Consider the following 15,885-nt stretch of genomic DNA (forward strand, 5'->3'; position numbering starts at 1 on the left):
AGAACTCCAAATCATCAATGGTTTCATAATTAAAACACAGTTTGCCTTCCACTTAGTTATCCAACTAGATTGACCCTTTGGTAGGAACTATTTGGTATGGTATGTGTTAATAAAAAGCTGGACTGGAGTTTCGTTCAAATTAGCCAAACCTGAAGTTAATCCATAGTATCTGTGAAGGCTCTGGAGAAAAAGCATGTCTTATAGATGAAAGAAAAAAGTCTTTGATCTTTTATTACCAATAGCCTCAGACCAGAATTCAGTCTATTAGCTACTAAGAATTACTAGAATTTTTGCCTTATAAGATATACCTAGCAACTGGACTTCCAATTAAAATGTTTTTTTTTTTTTTTTTTTTTTTTTTACCTTGTAGAATACAACTAGCGTAGGCCTCTACCTAAAAAGGCAAAACTTAGTGGAAAAACAAAAACTGATTTTAGACAAGAGTGGTGACTCATGCCTGTAGTCCCAATATTTTGGGAGGCTGAAGTGGGAGGATCCCAAGGCCAAAAGTTTGAGACCAGCCTGGCCAACATGGCGAAACCCCATCTCTACAAAAAAATACAAAAATAGCCAGATGTGGTGGTATGTGCCTGTAGCCTCAGCTGCTTGGGAGGCTCAGGAAAAAGGATTGCTTGAGCCCAGGAAGTGGACGCTGCATTGAGCCGTGATTACGACACTGCACACCAGCCTAAGTGACCGAGCAAGACAAGCAATCAAACAATAAATAAAAATAAAAAAAACTGATTTTGCCTGGTTTTATTTTTAGTCAAATAAAAACTTTATTTCTATCAAGTAAAGGGGCATGTACCAATCTTACATGTACAACCTGTGCATAGCATATGCAGACTAATTGTCCTGAACTGTTACTCCTGTGTGCTTTACCTGAAACTAAATGCTACTGCTTGTACGACATTATAGTGTAACACCAGCAATTTTAAAATGTGACTGATTATATTCTCTATAAGGAGGACTCATACATCTGTATTTATAGAAAACTTCCCTGGTGATTCTAATGTAGTCAATCAGACACATTTTTGAGTTTAAACAGTGTTGCTTACCACTGAGTTAACTGACAGACATCGATTATACATAGGTTTCCATAATAAAATACATTTTTTTAAAAAAGAAAAACTATTAAAATGGCTAAACACAACTCACAACAACTTTGCTCCCTTTGGTTCCTTTAATAGTAAGTCAAGTTGATTTTCACCACCTTTGCAATTATTATTTTCTTTGGCTGTAAAATTCTTTTTCATCACACCCTTTCCCCACTTCACTTGTAATCACTCTTCTCAGTTACTGGCCGCCGCACAATTGTTTTACTTTCTTAGCCTTCCTTAAGGAGCCCATGCCCACCACCTCCAGCTCCTACTCCCCCATTATCACATCGCCCTGTTTATTTCCTTCATGCCACTTATCACGTTCTGGAATTGTATTGTCTACTTGTCTTTGTGTTCATCATTAGTCTCTTCCCACTAAACCTCATCTTCCTTTTCACCATAATAATCCTAGAGCCTAGAACATTTGTTACCAGGTAGGCTGTATTAGGGATTTGGGAGAGGGAACAACAGATATCAATCCCAGATAATTCAGCAGATGGGCTGCCCAGTCAGAAACTGGAAGAAACAAGCACTCTACAGAGTGAGGAAACTTGTCTTTGGCTCTGGGTGTTTACACTGTTGACACCACTAAAGTGGAGTCTGGGGATACAAATACTGCTGCCTCTGGAAAGTGGATGTTGGTACTTACTGTTTCTACTGCCATAACACATCAAACCACAATGAGACACCATCTCACACCAGTCAGAATGGCTATTATTAAAAAGTCAAAAACTAACAAGTGCTGGTGAGGTTGCAGAGAACAAAGAACGTTTATACACTGCTGCTGGGAACGTAAATTAGTTCAATCATTGTGGAAAGCAGTGTGGTGATTCCTTAAAGAGCTAAAAACAGAACCAGAATTTGACCCAGCAATCCCACTACTGGGGATATACCCAGAGGAATATAAATTGCTCTATTATAAGACAAATATACGCATATGTTCGTTGCAGCACTATTCACAATAGCAAAGACATGGACTCAACCTAAATGCCCATCAACAGTAGACTGAATAAAGAAAATGTGGTGCATATACACCATGAAATATTATGCTGCCATAAAAACAAGATCATGTCCTTTGCAGGAACACTGATGGAACTAAAGGCCATTATACTCAGCAAACTAATGCAAGCACAGAAAACCAAATACCCTATGTTCTCACTTATAAGTGAGAGCGAAATAATGAGAACCACTGGCCACAAAGATGTAAACAACAGCCACTGGGGCCTGGAAACAGGGAGCGAGACAGACACTGGACAGTGGGAGGAAGCAGAGGGACAGACTCTGGAGAATGGGAGGAGGGAGAGGGACAGACACTGAGTGGGAGGAGGGAGAGGGACAGACACTGAGTGGGAGGAAGGAGAGGGACAGACACTGGACAGTGGGAGGAGGGAGAGGGACAGACACTGGAGAGTGAGAGGAGGGAGAGGGACAGACACTGGAGAGTGGGAGGAGGGAGAGGGACAGACACTGGAGAGTGGGAGGAGGGAGAGGGAAGACACTGGAGAGTGGGAGGAGGGAGAGGGACAGACACTGGAGAGTGGGAGGAGGGAAGGGGACAGACACTGGAGAGTGGGAGGAGGGAAGGGGACAGACACTGGAGAGTGGGAGGAGGGAGGGGGACAGACACTGAAGAGTGGGAGGAGGGAGGGGGACAGACACTGGAGAGTGGGAGGAGGGAGATGGAGAGACACTGAGTGGGAGGAGGAAGGACGGCCACTGAGTGGGAGGAAGGAGAGGGACAGACACTGAGTGGGAGGAAGGAGAGGGACAGACACTGAGTGGGAGGAAGGAGAGGGACAGACACTGGAGAGTGGGAGGAGGGAGAGGATCAGAAAAACAATGATTGGGTACTATGCTTAGTACCTGGGTGACGAACTAATCTGTATACCAAACCATTATGACACTAGTTTACCTATATAACAAACCTGAACATGTATCCCTAAACCTCAAACTTAAAAAGTAAAAATAAAATGAGAACCCTTTTTTGAAAAAAACCTTTTTTTAAGTCTTTCATATCACCAGGTCTGACCCAAAACTTTATGGGCTTGGCAGAGTTGAGGCTATTGGCATGCATCCCTCTCAAGGACTCTGGGAAAGCAAGTGGCTTCCATTTTCAGCCTCTATAGTCCTAGTTGAGCTTGGCCTTATACAGAGGATTTTCCATATAGAAGAAGATTCAGCAACTAGGTGGCCAAAATACAAGATAAATGGCTCTATTTATACAAGCTCTCAAATATTTTTCAATGAATAAATCCTAAAATATATTGAATATTATTAGAGCAAGTTTAAAATAAATGCATGTAATTATAAATTTTCTAGTATTTACCTATCAATGACTATTTATTCCAATTCTTGTTTCCTCTTTTCAGACTTGAATACCTGTGTTTCTAAGCAACTTGAATTTCCTTAACCACGATGTGGGCGACAATGTGAAGAACTTTCCAGATTCCCCTTAGATGAAGGATTTGTTTCCCAGATGTTGAGAGAGTGGTCAATTTATACCTGTCATATGATAAGCCCTTCTACAATGGCCTCAGGTCCCATTTCTGGGTACCCTACATCCAATAACCGATAAATATGGAAATATAAAGGCTTGACCACTTGCCCCAACTCCAGACAATTCTATGAAGCCAATCAAGCCCCAGAGTTCCCTGTAGGGTGAGTCCAGGCTGGCATTTGGCCTTCATGCAGCTTGATTTCTCCCTCTGCCCACCCTTGCTTTCCTCCCTTGCCTTCCATAGATGTTGACCCTTAGGGCATTCCTTAATACTCTGCAAGCTAAACTCCTTTTTGGAGTCCACATTCTCGGGGACCCAGCCTGGGGCAGTTATTACCAGCAGTGATACAAGAAAGTAGGCATTCAGATCAGGTTTGTAACTAAAGCACTCACTTCCTTGCTGACTCACAAGTGGCAAAAGGGAACTTCCTGATGTGATGAAAGTATTCTATACTAAAAGTGGGGATAGTATTTACATTTGGGTATACATTTGTCAAAACTCATTGTATGTATACTTAAAATTTATGCTTTTAACTATTTGTAAATCATACCTCCAAAATAAATATATAGATGGCCAGGTGTGGTGGCTAATGCCTATAATGCCAGCACTTTGGGAGGCTGAGGTAAGAGGATCACTTGAGGCCAGGCGTTCAAGACCAGCCTGGACAATGCAGCAAAATCTCATCTCTACAAGATGAGAGAAACTTAAAAATTAGCCAAGTGTGGTGGCACATGCCTGTATTCCTAGCTACTTTGGAGGCTGAAGTGGGAGGATAACTTGAGCCCAAGTCTGAGGCTGCAGTGGGCTATGATCACACCACTACACTCTACCCCAGGCAAAAGAGTGAGACCATGTCTCTAAATAAGTAAAAATTTAAAAAAAATGTTTTTTAGGCCAGGTATAGTGGCTCACACCTATAATCCCAGCACTTTGGGAAGCCAAGGTGGGAGGATCCCTTGAGGTCAGGAATCCAAGACCAGCCTGGGCAACACAGGGAGACACGGTCTCTACCAAAAGTAAAATAAAAATTAGCTGAACATGTGCCTATAGTCCCAGCTACTTGGGAAGCTGAGGTAGGAAGATCTCTTGAGTCCAGGAGGGAGAGGCTGCAGTTAGCCCTGATAATACCATTGCACTCCAGCCTGGGCAACAGAGCGAGGATATTATTGGTAAGGTGGCTTCCAATTCCTTTCACGGTGGACACCAACATATGATTTCAAAAAGATGGCAGATAAGGAACAAACATCAGCTAATGAATGGACAGTGAGTGATGGCTTCTAGTCTCAAATGAAATGTGTTAATAATTTGGAATGTGGAATGAAAACTTTTATGAGGCATTCTCATTTTGAAAACATAATTGACATAAAACCATTAAAGATGATTAGGTTCAACTAACAAAAACTGTTAAAATGAGATCATGTGGAAGTTGCCATATTCTATCTGAAAAAGACAAAACGATGACCAAGACAGGACAGATAGAAAGAAATAATTGCCATGAGATTTTATTTTCTCCCTTAAGCTAAATAGTTTTTCAACATAAATAAAAAGGGCAGAAACTGTTTAAGAAACAATTTAATGTTTGGTGCTCTTTTAATTTTGCTTTCAAATTCTTGTGAACCTACACTAAGTAAGTACATTTCAGAGTAATAGATAACTAAGTTACAAACACTCTCAAGGGTCACAAGTTGAACTCTTTGTCCCATTTATTTAAGGAAAGCAAAGAAACGGATGGAACACTGAATATTTCCAACCAAAAACTAAGTAGAAACCTATAAATATTACTCAAAACCCCTTTTCTAGTTTTATTTATAAATGTCACTACAAAGAAGTCTGGGCTATAAAATTCTTTTAATTACATTTTACTCGTCTTTTCCAGTATCTTCTCCTTACCAAAATTCCCAATTTTAAACAAGCAGGGTATAAACTTAAACAAGCAGGATGTAAGCAGGGTATAACATTGAGGTTACCTCATAGCTATGTGTCCCTAATAATGATATTCAGAGTATAGGGAAGAAAACAGAAATGAGAACTAGCATGCCTCAATGAACAGTTTAGACTGAAAAACACTGGATCTACAAAAGCAGACACTGTGCACTTTGTCTTTCTACCAATAAATTCTAGATTGCAGTCTGAAGAAAAGTAAGTATCTAAACATCCTGTGCTAAAAAATTATTTAGCTTAGAAATAAGTTAAACCCTCTTCAGGAAGAAGCATGTTTCTTGGTGTGACTTGAAGTTAGTGAGAGGAAGCCATTCCCTTATTAAGACATATACAACAATAGAAATAATGTGGAGTTCCAAAAATGGTAACTATTATTACCACAGTGTGAAAATAAGCTATGTTTTTTTTTTTTTTGCTCTGTTACTCAATCTGGTTAATTATCTATGCAAAGCAAAGTTATTCTTGGCAACCCTAAATCCAAAACTATAACTTTAACATTGCTGGGAGGAGAAGAAAGAGATTTCTACTACAGAAAAAAAGTTCTTCTAAATTCTAATACATATGGCTAGACTTTACTGACTCAAAAGACTATGATCCAACAACCACTAACACTAAACTCTCTGGTTTCAAAGCTAATTAGATAACTTACTTTTTTGTTAATCAGTCAACCTACCTAATATGAGGCATACTGGCTTTGGTCTGTAACAATGGTAGCATTCAAAATGAGGAATAAAGAAAAGGAAAAGAAATTCAGTAAGTACTCAATATGAAGCTTCCATGAGTATCACTGTACTTAGAAGGTTTACTTAGGCAATGAAGTGCAACCAACAATTTATAACACAATTGTATTATTATAAACCATGACAATGCAGAGATTGTCAAACTAGATTTTTTTAAAGATTCAATTATATGCTGTCTATAGGAGACATATTTTAAATAGACTGAAAGTAAAACAGTGAAAAAAGATGTATCATTCACACAGCAACCATAAGAAAGCTGGAGTGGCTCTATTAATACCAGACAAAACGGACTTTAAAACAAAAAAAATTCCTAGAGATGAAGGAGAACATTTTATAATAGTAAGAAAGTAAATCCACTAAAAAGATTTAACAATTTTAAACATATATGCTCTTAACAACAGAGCCACAAAATGTGTGAAGAAAAAACTGACAAAATGGAAGGGAAAAATAGATAATTTAAAAATAATAGTTGGAGACTTCCATATCCCACTTTCAGTAATGGAGAAAACAGCCAGGAAGAAGATCAACAAGGAAATAGAACACTTGAACAACACTATCAATTAACAGGAACTGGCCAGGCATGGTGGCTCACACCTGTAATCCCAGCACTTTGGGAAGCCGAGGTCGGCAGATCACAAGGTCAGGAGATTGAGACCATCCTGGCTAACATGGTGAAACCCTGTCTCTACTAAAAATACAAAAAAATTAGATGGGCATGGTGGCAGGCGCCTGTAGTCCCAGATACTTGAGAGGCTGGGGCAGGAAAATGGCCTGAACCCGGGAGGCGGAGCTTGCAGTGAGCCGAGATTGTGCCACTGCACTCCAGCCTGGGTGACAGAGCCAGACCCCGTCTCAAAAAAAAAAAAAAAAAAGGAACAGACATAGATATCTGTACAACACTCTAGCCAACAGCAGCATACACATTCTTCTTAAGTGCACATAAAACATTCTCCAGAGTAGGACATATATCAGGCTATAAAATAAGTCTTAATAAATTTAAAACGACTGAAGTCATACAGAGTAAATTGAAATTAGAAACACGTAACAGAAGCAAATTTGGGAAATCTGCAAATATATGCAAAATAACAACCTACTCTTCGTCAATTAATTAAAAATAAAATAAAAGAAATTAGAAAATACTTTAAGATAAATGAAAAAAGAGCAAAATTTATGGGATATAGCTAAAACATACTAAGTATATAGCTATGAAGCCTACATTAAATAAGAAAAAAGATCTCAAATCAGTAAGTCAAACTTCTGCATTAAGACTCGAGAAAAAAGAAGAGGAAACTAAACCTAAAGCAAGCATAAAAAAGTGCAATAAAAAAGACTAAAAATTAATAGAAAAAGAAAAAAATCAGACAAAATTAACAAAACCAAAAGTTGCTTCTTTAAGAGGAGCAACAAAATTGGCAAAACTTCAGCTATACTGACCAGGAAAAAAACAAAACAGGAGACCAGGTATGGTGACTCATGCCTGTAATCCCAGCACTTTGGGAGGCTGAGGCAGGTGGATTGCCTGAGCTCCTAACTTTGAGACCAGACTGGGCAACATGGCGAAATCCTATCTCTATTAAAACAAAAAACAAAAAATTAGCCGGATGTGGTGGCGTAGGCCTGTGGTCCTAGCTACTTGGGAGGTTGACATGGCAGGATCCCTTGAGCCTGGGAGATAGAGGTTGCAGTGAGCCATGATTGTGCCACTACACTCCAGCCTGGGAGACAGAGTGAGAGCCCATTGCAAAAAACAAAACAAAACAAAACAAAACAAACAAACAAAAAAACACCCACAAAACAAAAACAGAACCCACCACCACCATGACAACAACAAAAAACAAAAATGACAGGAGACTTAAGTTACTAAAATCAGGAATGAAAGATGACACATCTCTATTGACCATACAGAAATAGAAAGGATTAGAAGAAAATACTATGAATAATTACATACCAACTAATTAGATAATTTGAATGAAATGGAAAAATCCCTAGAAAGACACAAATTATTCCTTCCAGAAACTGGCTCAAGAAAAAAATAGAACATCAAATAGCTATGTATAACAAGAAACTTAATTAGTAACTTAAAAACTTCCTACAAGCCCAGGTTCAGATGACTTAACTAGGAAATTCTACCACACATTTAAAAAAAAAAAAAAAAAAAAGTAATACTAAGTCTTCACAAACTCTTCCAAAATTCATGAGCAGAGAACATTTCCCAACTCATTCTAAGAGGCCAATATTACCGTGATAACAACATCAGACAAAGACATCACAAAAAAGAAACTACACACTAATACCTCTTACTAATATAGATGCAAAAATCCCCTACAACTACTAAAGTCTAATCCAGAAGCACATAAAAAGGACTATACGTGATGACCAAGTGAGAGACATAACAGGAATATAGGAATGGCTCAACATCTGAAAATCAATTCAGGTAATACACCATCTCAATAAAATAAAGGGCAAACTCCATATGATCATCTAAATAGAAATAGAAAAAGCATTTCTCAAAATCCAGGACCCTTTCATGATAAAATACATTCGACAAACTAGTAGTAGAGAACTTAATCGGAAAAAAGACTCAGAAAAACACTCAGCTAACATTTTACATATTGATGAAAGACTGAATGAATTCCCCCTAAGAAAAGTAAAAAAGGCAAGGAAGACCACTCTCACCATTTGCATTTAACATTGTACCGGAAGCTCTAGCCAGGGAAATTATGCAAGAAAATGAAGTAATATACATCTAGGTTGGAGACAAAAATATAAAACTATCCCTCCATGGAGAAGATATGATCTTGTTGGATATCAAAAAATCCTAAACAATACACTAAAAACCTATTAGATCTAATAAGCCAGTTCAGAAAGGTTGCATTATACAAGATCAATATACAAAAATCAATTGTATTTCTATAAACTTGAGGAGTCCAAAAATGAAATTGTATTGTAATTCCATTTACAATACCATCAAAAAAATTAAAATACTTTGAAATAAATTTAACAAAAGATTTTAAAACTTATACAATGAAAACTACAGGCCAGGCACGGTGGCTCAGGCCTATAATCTGAGCGCCTTGGGAGGCCAAGGTGGGAGGATTGCTTCAGTCCAGGAGTTTCAGACCAGCCTAGGCAACATACTGGGATCCTATCTCTACAATTAAAAAATTTTTTTAAATTAGCTGGATGTGGTAGCATGGGCCTGTATTTCTAGCTATTTGGAAGGACGAGGCGGGAGAATCTCTGGAGCCTGAGAGTTCAAGGCTGCAATGAACCACGATCGTGCCACTGAACTCCAGCCTAGGTGACCGAGTAAGACCTTGTCTCAAAACCAAAAAGAAAAATACTAGAAAACTACAAAATATTGTTGGAAAAAAAAAAACAAAGAAAAACTAAATAAATGAAAAGGCATCTCATGTTTGTGGATTAGATCACTTAATATTAAGATGAAAATTCTCTTCAAATTGATCTATGAATTTAACTCAATCTGTATAAAAATCCCAGCTATTCTGCCAAGTGTGATGGCTCACACCTGTAATCCCAGCACTTTGGGAGGCCGAGGTGGGTGGATCATGAGGTCAGGAGATTGAGACTATCCTGGCTAACATGGTGAAACCCCATCTCTACTAAAAATATAAAAAATTAGCCAGGTGTGGTGGCGGGCACCTGTAGTCCCAGCTACTCAGGAGGCTGAGGCAGGAGAATGGCATGAACCCAGGAGGCGGAGCTTGCAGTTAGCCGAGATCATGCCACTGCACTCCAGCCTGTGCAACAGAGCAAGACTCCGTCTCAAAAAAAAAAAAAAATCCCAGCTACCTTTTTCCTAGAAATTTAGAAACTTTTCCTAAAATTCGTATGGGAGATGAAAGCGACCCAGAAAAGCCAGAACTATCCTGAGAAACAACAAAATCGAAGGATTCACACCTTCCAATTTCAAAACTTACAAGGATATAGTAATAAAGTGGTACTAGTGTAATGACAGACATATAGATCAAGTGAATAAAATTGAGAGACTGTAAATAATCCTTTACATTTATGGTCAATTGAGATATATATATGTATATATATACTTATATACATATATGTATTATATATAATATATATTTTTTTATATATAAATATATATTTATATATATAAAAATTTATGTATGTATATAAATATATATTTATATATATAAAAATTTATATATGTATATATATTATATATTTTATATATATTTATATACATATATATATTTTTATATATGTGTATATATACATAAACAAAAGTGCCAGGATAATTCACTGGGGGGAAAATAGTCTTCAACAAGTAGCCCTGGAGCAGCTGGGTATCTACCTGGAGAAGAATGAAGTTAGACTCCTTCCTCACACCACACACAAAAATTAACTCCAAACAGATCGTAGACCTAAATATAAGGAACTAAAACCATAAAACTCTTAGTAGAAAATATAGGTGTAAAATTTGTAACCGTCGGTTGGGCAATGGTTTCTTAGCTGTGAGACCAAAAGCACATAGTACAAAAGAAATGAATACTATTATGGGATTCATCAAAATTAAAAACCTTTATGCCTCAAAGGATATTATTAAGAAAAAGAAAAGACACCCTCACAGATGGGGAAAAAATATTTGCAAATTATATATCTGATAAGAAACTTGTAATATAGAATATCAAAAGAACTGCTATAACTTGATAGTTTTTTTAAAAAACTGAATTTTTGGCCAGGCGCAGTGGCTCACACCTGTAATCCCAGCACTTTGGGAGGCTGACGCCGGTGGATTACTTGAGACCACGAGTTCGAGACAAGCCTGGTCAACATGGTGAAACCCCTTCTCTACTAAAAAACTAGAAAAATTAGCCAGGCGTGGTGGTGGGTGTCTGTAACCCCAGCTACTCGGGAGGCTGAGGCAGGAGAATCACTTGGACCCGGGAGACGAAGGTTGTAGTGAGCCGAGAGTGTGCCACTACACTCCAGCCTGGGTGACAGAGCGAAACTCTTTTCTTCGAAGAGGATATACAAATGCCCAACATGCACATTAAAAAAAGAAAATGCTCAGGCCGGGCGCGGTGGCTCAGGCCTGCAATCCCAGCACTTTGGGGGAGCCGGGGGCGGTGGGGGCGGATCACCTGAGGTCAGGAATTCAAGACCAGCCTGGCCAACACGGTAAAACCCAGTCTCTACTAAAAATACAAAATTTAGCCGGGTGGGGCTGGCAGGTGCCTGTAATTCCAGTTACTCCGGATGCTGAGGCAGGAGAATTGCTTGAACTGGAGAGGCGGAGGTTGCAGTGAGCCGAGATTGCGCCACTGCACTCCCGCCTGGGCAACAGAGACTCTGTCTCAAAAAAAAAAAGAAAAAAAAGCTCAATACGTTTAGTCATTAGGGAAAATCAAATCAAAATCACCATGATATACTACTTCACGGTCATTAGTATGGCCTATATTAAAAAAAGGTTAAAGAAAAAGAAGTGCTGTCAGGGATGTGGGGTAAGTGGAATCATTATACATTGTTGGTGAGGAAGTAAAATGGTACACCTTTGGGAAAAAGTCTGGCAGTTCTTCAAGAAGTTAAACATAGAGTTATCACATAACCTGGTAATTCTACTCCTATGTCTATACCTAAGAGAAAAAAAAAAAACCATACGTGTACACAAAAACTTTCAGATGAATTTCACAGTAGCATTATTCATAATAGCCAAAAGGTAGAAACCATTCAAATGTACTGAATGGATAAATAAAATGTAATATATCCATAGAATGAAATATTATGCAGCAATTAAAAGGAAGTACTAATACGTGCTATAACATGGATGAATCTTGAAAACTTTATGCTAAGTGAAGACTACATGTTGTATGATTCAATCTATAGTAATAAAAAGTAGATTACTAGTTGCCTAGTGGTGAGGTGGGGTGACATGGGGAGTGACTGCTAATGGATATGGTTGGTGAGGCTTCTTTCTGTGGTGATGAAAGTATTCTAAAGTGGGTTCTGGTGATGGCTGGACAATTCTGTGAATATATTAAAAAACCATTGAATTATGCACTTTAAAAAATTTTTTGAGACGGTCTTGCTCTGTTACTGAGGCTGGAATGCAGTAGCGCAATCTTAGCTCACTGTAGTCTTGACCACCTTGGCTCAAGTGATCCTCCTACCTCAGCCTCCTAAGTAGCTGGAACTATAGGCGCACATCACCACACCTGGCTAATTTTTGTATTTTTCGTGGAGATGAGATTTCGCCATGTTGCCCAGGCTGATCTTAAACTCCTGTGCTCAAGTGATCCACCCACCACAGCCTCCCAAACTGCTGGGATTATAGGTGTGGGCCACTGTGCCCAGCCATGAATTGTGCCCTTTAAATGAATGGCGTATGGCATAGGAATTTTATCTCAATAAAGCCCTTAAAACAACAACACTAACAACGAGATGAGGCAAGAAGAGGCACGGCCAGCACCCAAAGGGACCAGTCAGAAATGGTTGCTTCAGTTAGAAATGTAACTGAAGAGTAATATTTCTGAAACAGTTGAAAGCTGCTAAAGATTTAACCTGTGAAGGACATGATCAGACAATTTTGTATAAAATAAAGATTACTGTAATATCAATGTGGATAATAGATTAGGGGGAAAATCATGAGAATGGAGAAAGGAAAGGCATTAGGAAATTGCTGAAGTAATCCCAGGATGCCTGAACTAAAGCAGTAACAGATGTGATGGAAAAGATGGGACAAACTTGGAAGATATTAAGAGTCAAGAATTAATGGGATTCAGCAAATAGTGGAGGAAAAAAGAAGGGGAAAGGGAGGAATCATGGATCCTATTTCTGAGGACTCCACTTGGGTATCACCTTCTCCTAAACTTTTCTTCAACCCACAATTTGAGTTTAATGTCCTTTTTTGTGTTACAAATACACACAGTGCATACCTTTATCATTGTATTTACTACATTCTAATGTAGTGTAATTGTCTGTTCATGTGTCTGTCTCCCCCATTAGTCTCTACGATTAAGGGTAAGGACTTTATTTCATAATGTCTTTGTAGTTGTGTACCCCCTCCAGAGCTTAGTGCCTGGCAAAGAAGGTGTCACCAACCAGGACAGAGAATACAACAAGGGAAACAGGTTAGTTTTGGAAAAGGGACATGCTGAGGAAACATAATGATGTCAGTTTTTCATATATGCCTACAACACATCTAAACACAAAATTGTCAGATGAAAAGTTGGTTCTATGAAGTTGGAGATCAAAAGGGAGTTTCAGAATAGAGTTAGTAAGCATCATGATATAGGAGGAACAGGCAGTTACTAAAACCTTGTGTATGTGGACCAGATTGCTTACAAGAAGCATAAGATAGAAGTAAAGCCAGATAAAGACAAAATTCTGGAAAACTCCTACATATAAGAGATAGGCAAAGTAATCGCAACTCACAAAATGATTCTGAGGATTGCAGAGGAAGAAAGAAAAATCGGAGGAATAATATCAAGGAAGAAGTTAGGAAGGACAAAAAAGTATATACTGGATTTGGCAAAAGTCACGTGATTTTTGCAAAAGCAGTTTCGGTGGAGAAAGGTTGGGGGTGGGGGGAATCCGACCTATAGCTGAGCAAGAGCCAATGAGAGATGAGGAAGTGAAAACAGTGAGAGTTAGGAAGCTTGACTTTGAGGTGAAGGAGAATGCTGGGGATAGTAACGGTGGCACAGAGTCAAAGGCAAATTTTGTATTATTTTGTTTTTATTTTTTAACTGAGAAGTCTCAATCACGCATATATCCTGAGAAGAGTAAGTCAATACAGAGGCTAATGGGGAAAAGTGATCAACAGATAATGTCAGTCACTGAGAAGACAGAAGGGGATGAAAGCGAAGCTTTAATAGGAGACAGGAAAAGAAGGATAGTTATGGGTACCATTTCTAAATACTGAGGAGCGATAAGGGTGCCTAGCAGGAGCAAAGGGAGTTCCCTCTAGATTGCCTCTACTTTCTTGGTGAAGTAAGAGGTAACCCATCTTGTAAAAGCTAACAGGAAAATAGTAAGAAGAAGCACGGAGGTTGGGTGTGGTGGCACATATCTGTAATCCCATGCAATCCCAGCACTTTGGGAGGCCGGGGCAGGGTGGCATATACCTGTAGTCACAGCTACTTGGGAGGCTGAGGGTGGGAAAATCACCTGAGCCAGGGAGGTTGAGGCAGCAGTGAGCCATGATTAAGCCACTGCACTCCAGCCTGGGTGACAAAGTGAGACCTTGTCTCAAAAAAATAAAATAAAATAAAAAGAATGAATGAAAGAAAGAAGTCCTGGAGATAGTGAAAAAGGTTTGAAATAACTGCCACACAGTACTGGGGTCCAAATGAGGTTGAAATCCAAAAGTATAAACTAAGTAGCAGTCTTCACCATAATGTAATATTTCTCTCCAGCAACGGGGGTTAAAAGAGTAAAAGTTGGGCCTGGGCATGGTGGCTAATGCCTGTAATCCCAGCACTTTGGGAGGCCGAGGTGGGCGGATCACGAGGTCAGGAGATCGAGACCAACCTGGCTAACATGGTCTCTACTAAAAAAGAAAAAATTAGCTGGGCGTGGTGGCAAGCACCTGTAGTCCCAGGCTACTCAGGAGGCTGAGGCAGAAGAATGGCGTGAACCCAGGAGGCAGAGTTTGCAATGAGCTGAGATCACGCCACTGCACTCCAGCCTGGGCGACAGAGCAAGACCCTGTCTCAAAAAAAAAAAAAAAAAAAGAGTAAAAGTTAATCAAAACGGAAGTGAAGAAGACAAACTGAATTACATATATGCAAAAATTCACTGAGTTATATTCTTGAGATTTGTTTGCTTGTTTATAAGTTGTATCATAATATAAATATTAATATTTTAAAGAACTTTATTATGTCTCATTTCCAGTACTCAACCTTAAACCTCCCAAATCAAAAGGCAAAAAAACACCTCTAGAACAACTTCTATTTAAAAACAGTAGGTTTTAAAAAAGTCACAAAAAGCCTAAAACTGAAGCCAAATAAACAAAAACTAGGAAAATACTCTCTCTCCCCTCAAATGCATATTTTTATTCTAGAGTAAATTACAGACCACCAACTATAGCCTGACTTGGATATCAAGCACCGTTTCCCACATGAAAATTGTTATTGTTGGCTTTAGTGCTTTAATCTAAAGAGGACACAAATTCTGCTCATGTTTGCATAACCCTTGCCAACAAATTGATCCCATAGCACCAGGACTGCAGAAAGTACTTTTAAAGATTGAAGAGAAACATAAAGGGGAAAAACTCAGTAAATGTATTTCCTCCTACTCAGAATCTTAGATCCCTTTAAAGAGAAAAAAGGCTTTTCTCTTTCCTCTTTTTCCAAAAGCAGTCCAAAAGGGCATTAGAGAACATCTGTAATTTACATAGAATGGAGCAATGCCAAAGAAACCCAGATTCCACAGCTGTTAACCCAAGGGACAACTCAAACCAGGCAAATCTCTAAATAAGGTCTGAAAGGCAGATGCTCTGCTAGAGGGCAGCTAACTTCCAAAACCAGGAGTTTGGAGTGGGCACTTGAAATACTAATTGTGCCTTCCTAGAAAGCTGCCTTTTGCCTTTATATGGGCAAATGAGAACAATTCATAATTCCTTTA

Source organism: Nomascus leucogenys, chromosome 2 (genome assembly GCF_006542625.1).
Source record: "Nomascus leucogenys isolate Asia chromosome 2, Asia_NLE_v1, whole genome shotgun sequence".
NCBI classification, from domain to species: Eukaryota; Metazoa; Chordata; class Mammalia; order Primates; family Hylobatidae; genus Nomascus; species Nomascus leucogenys.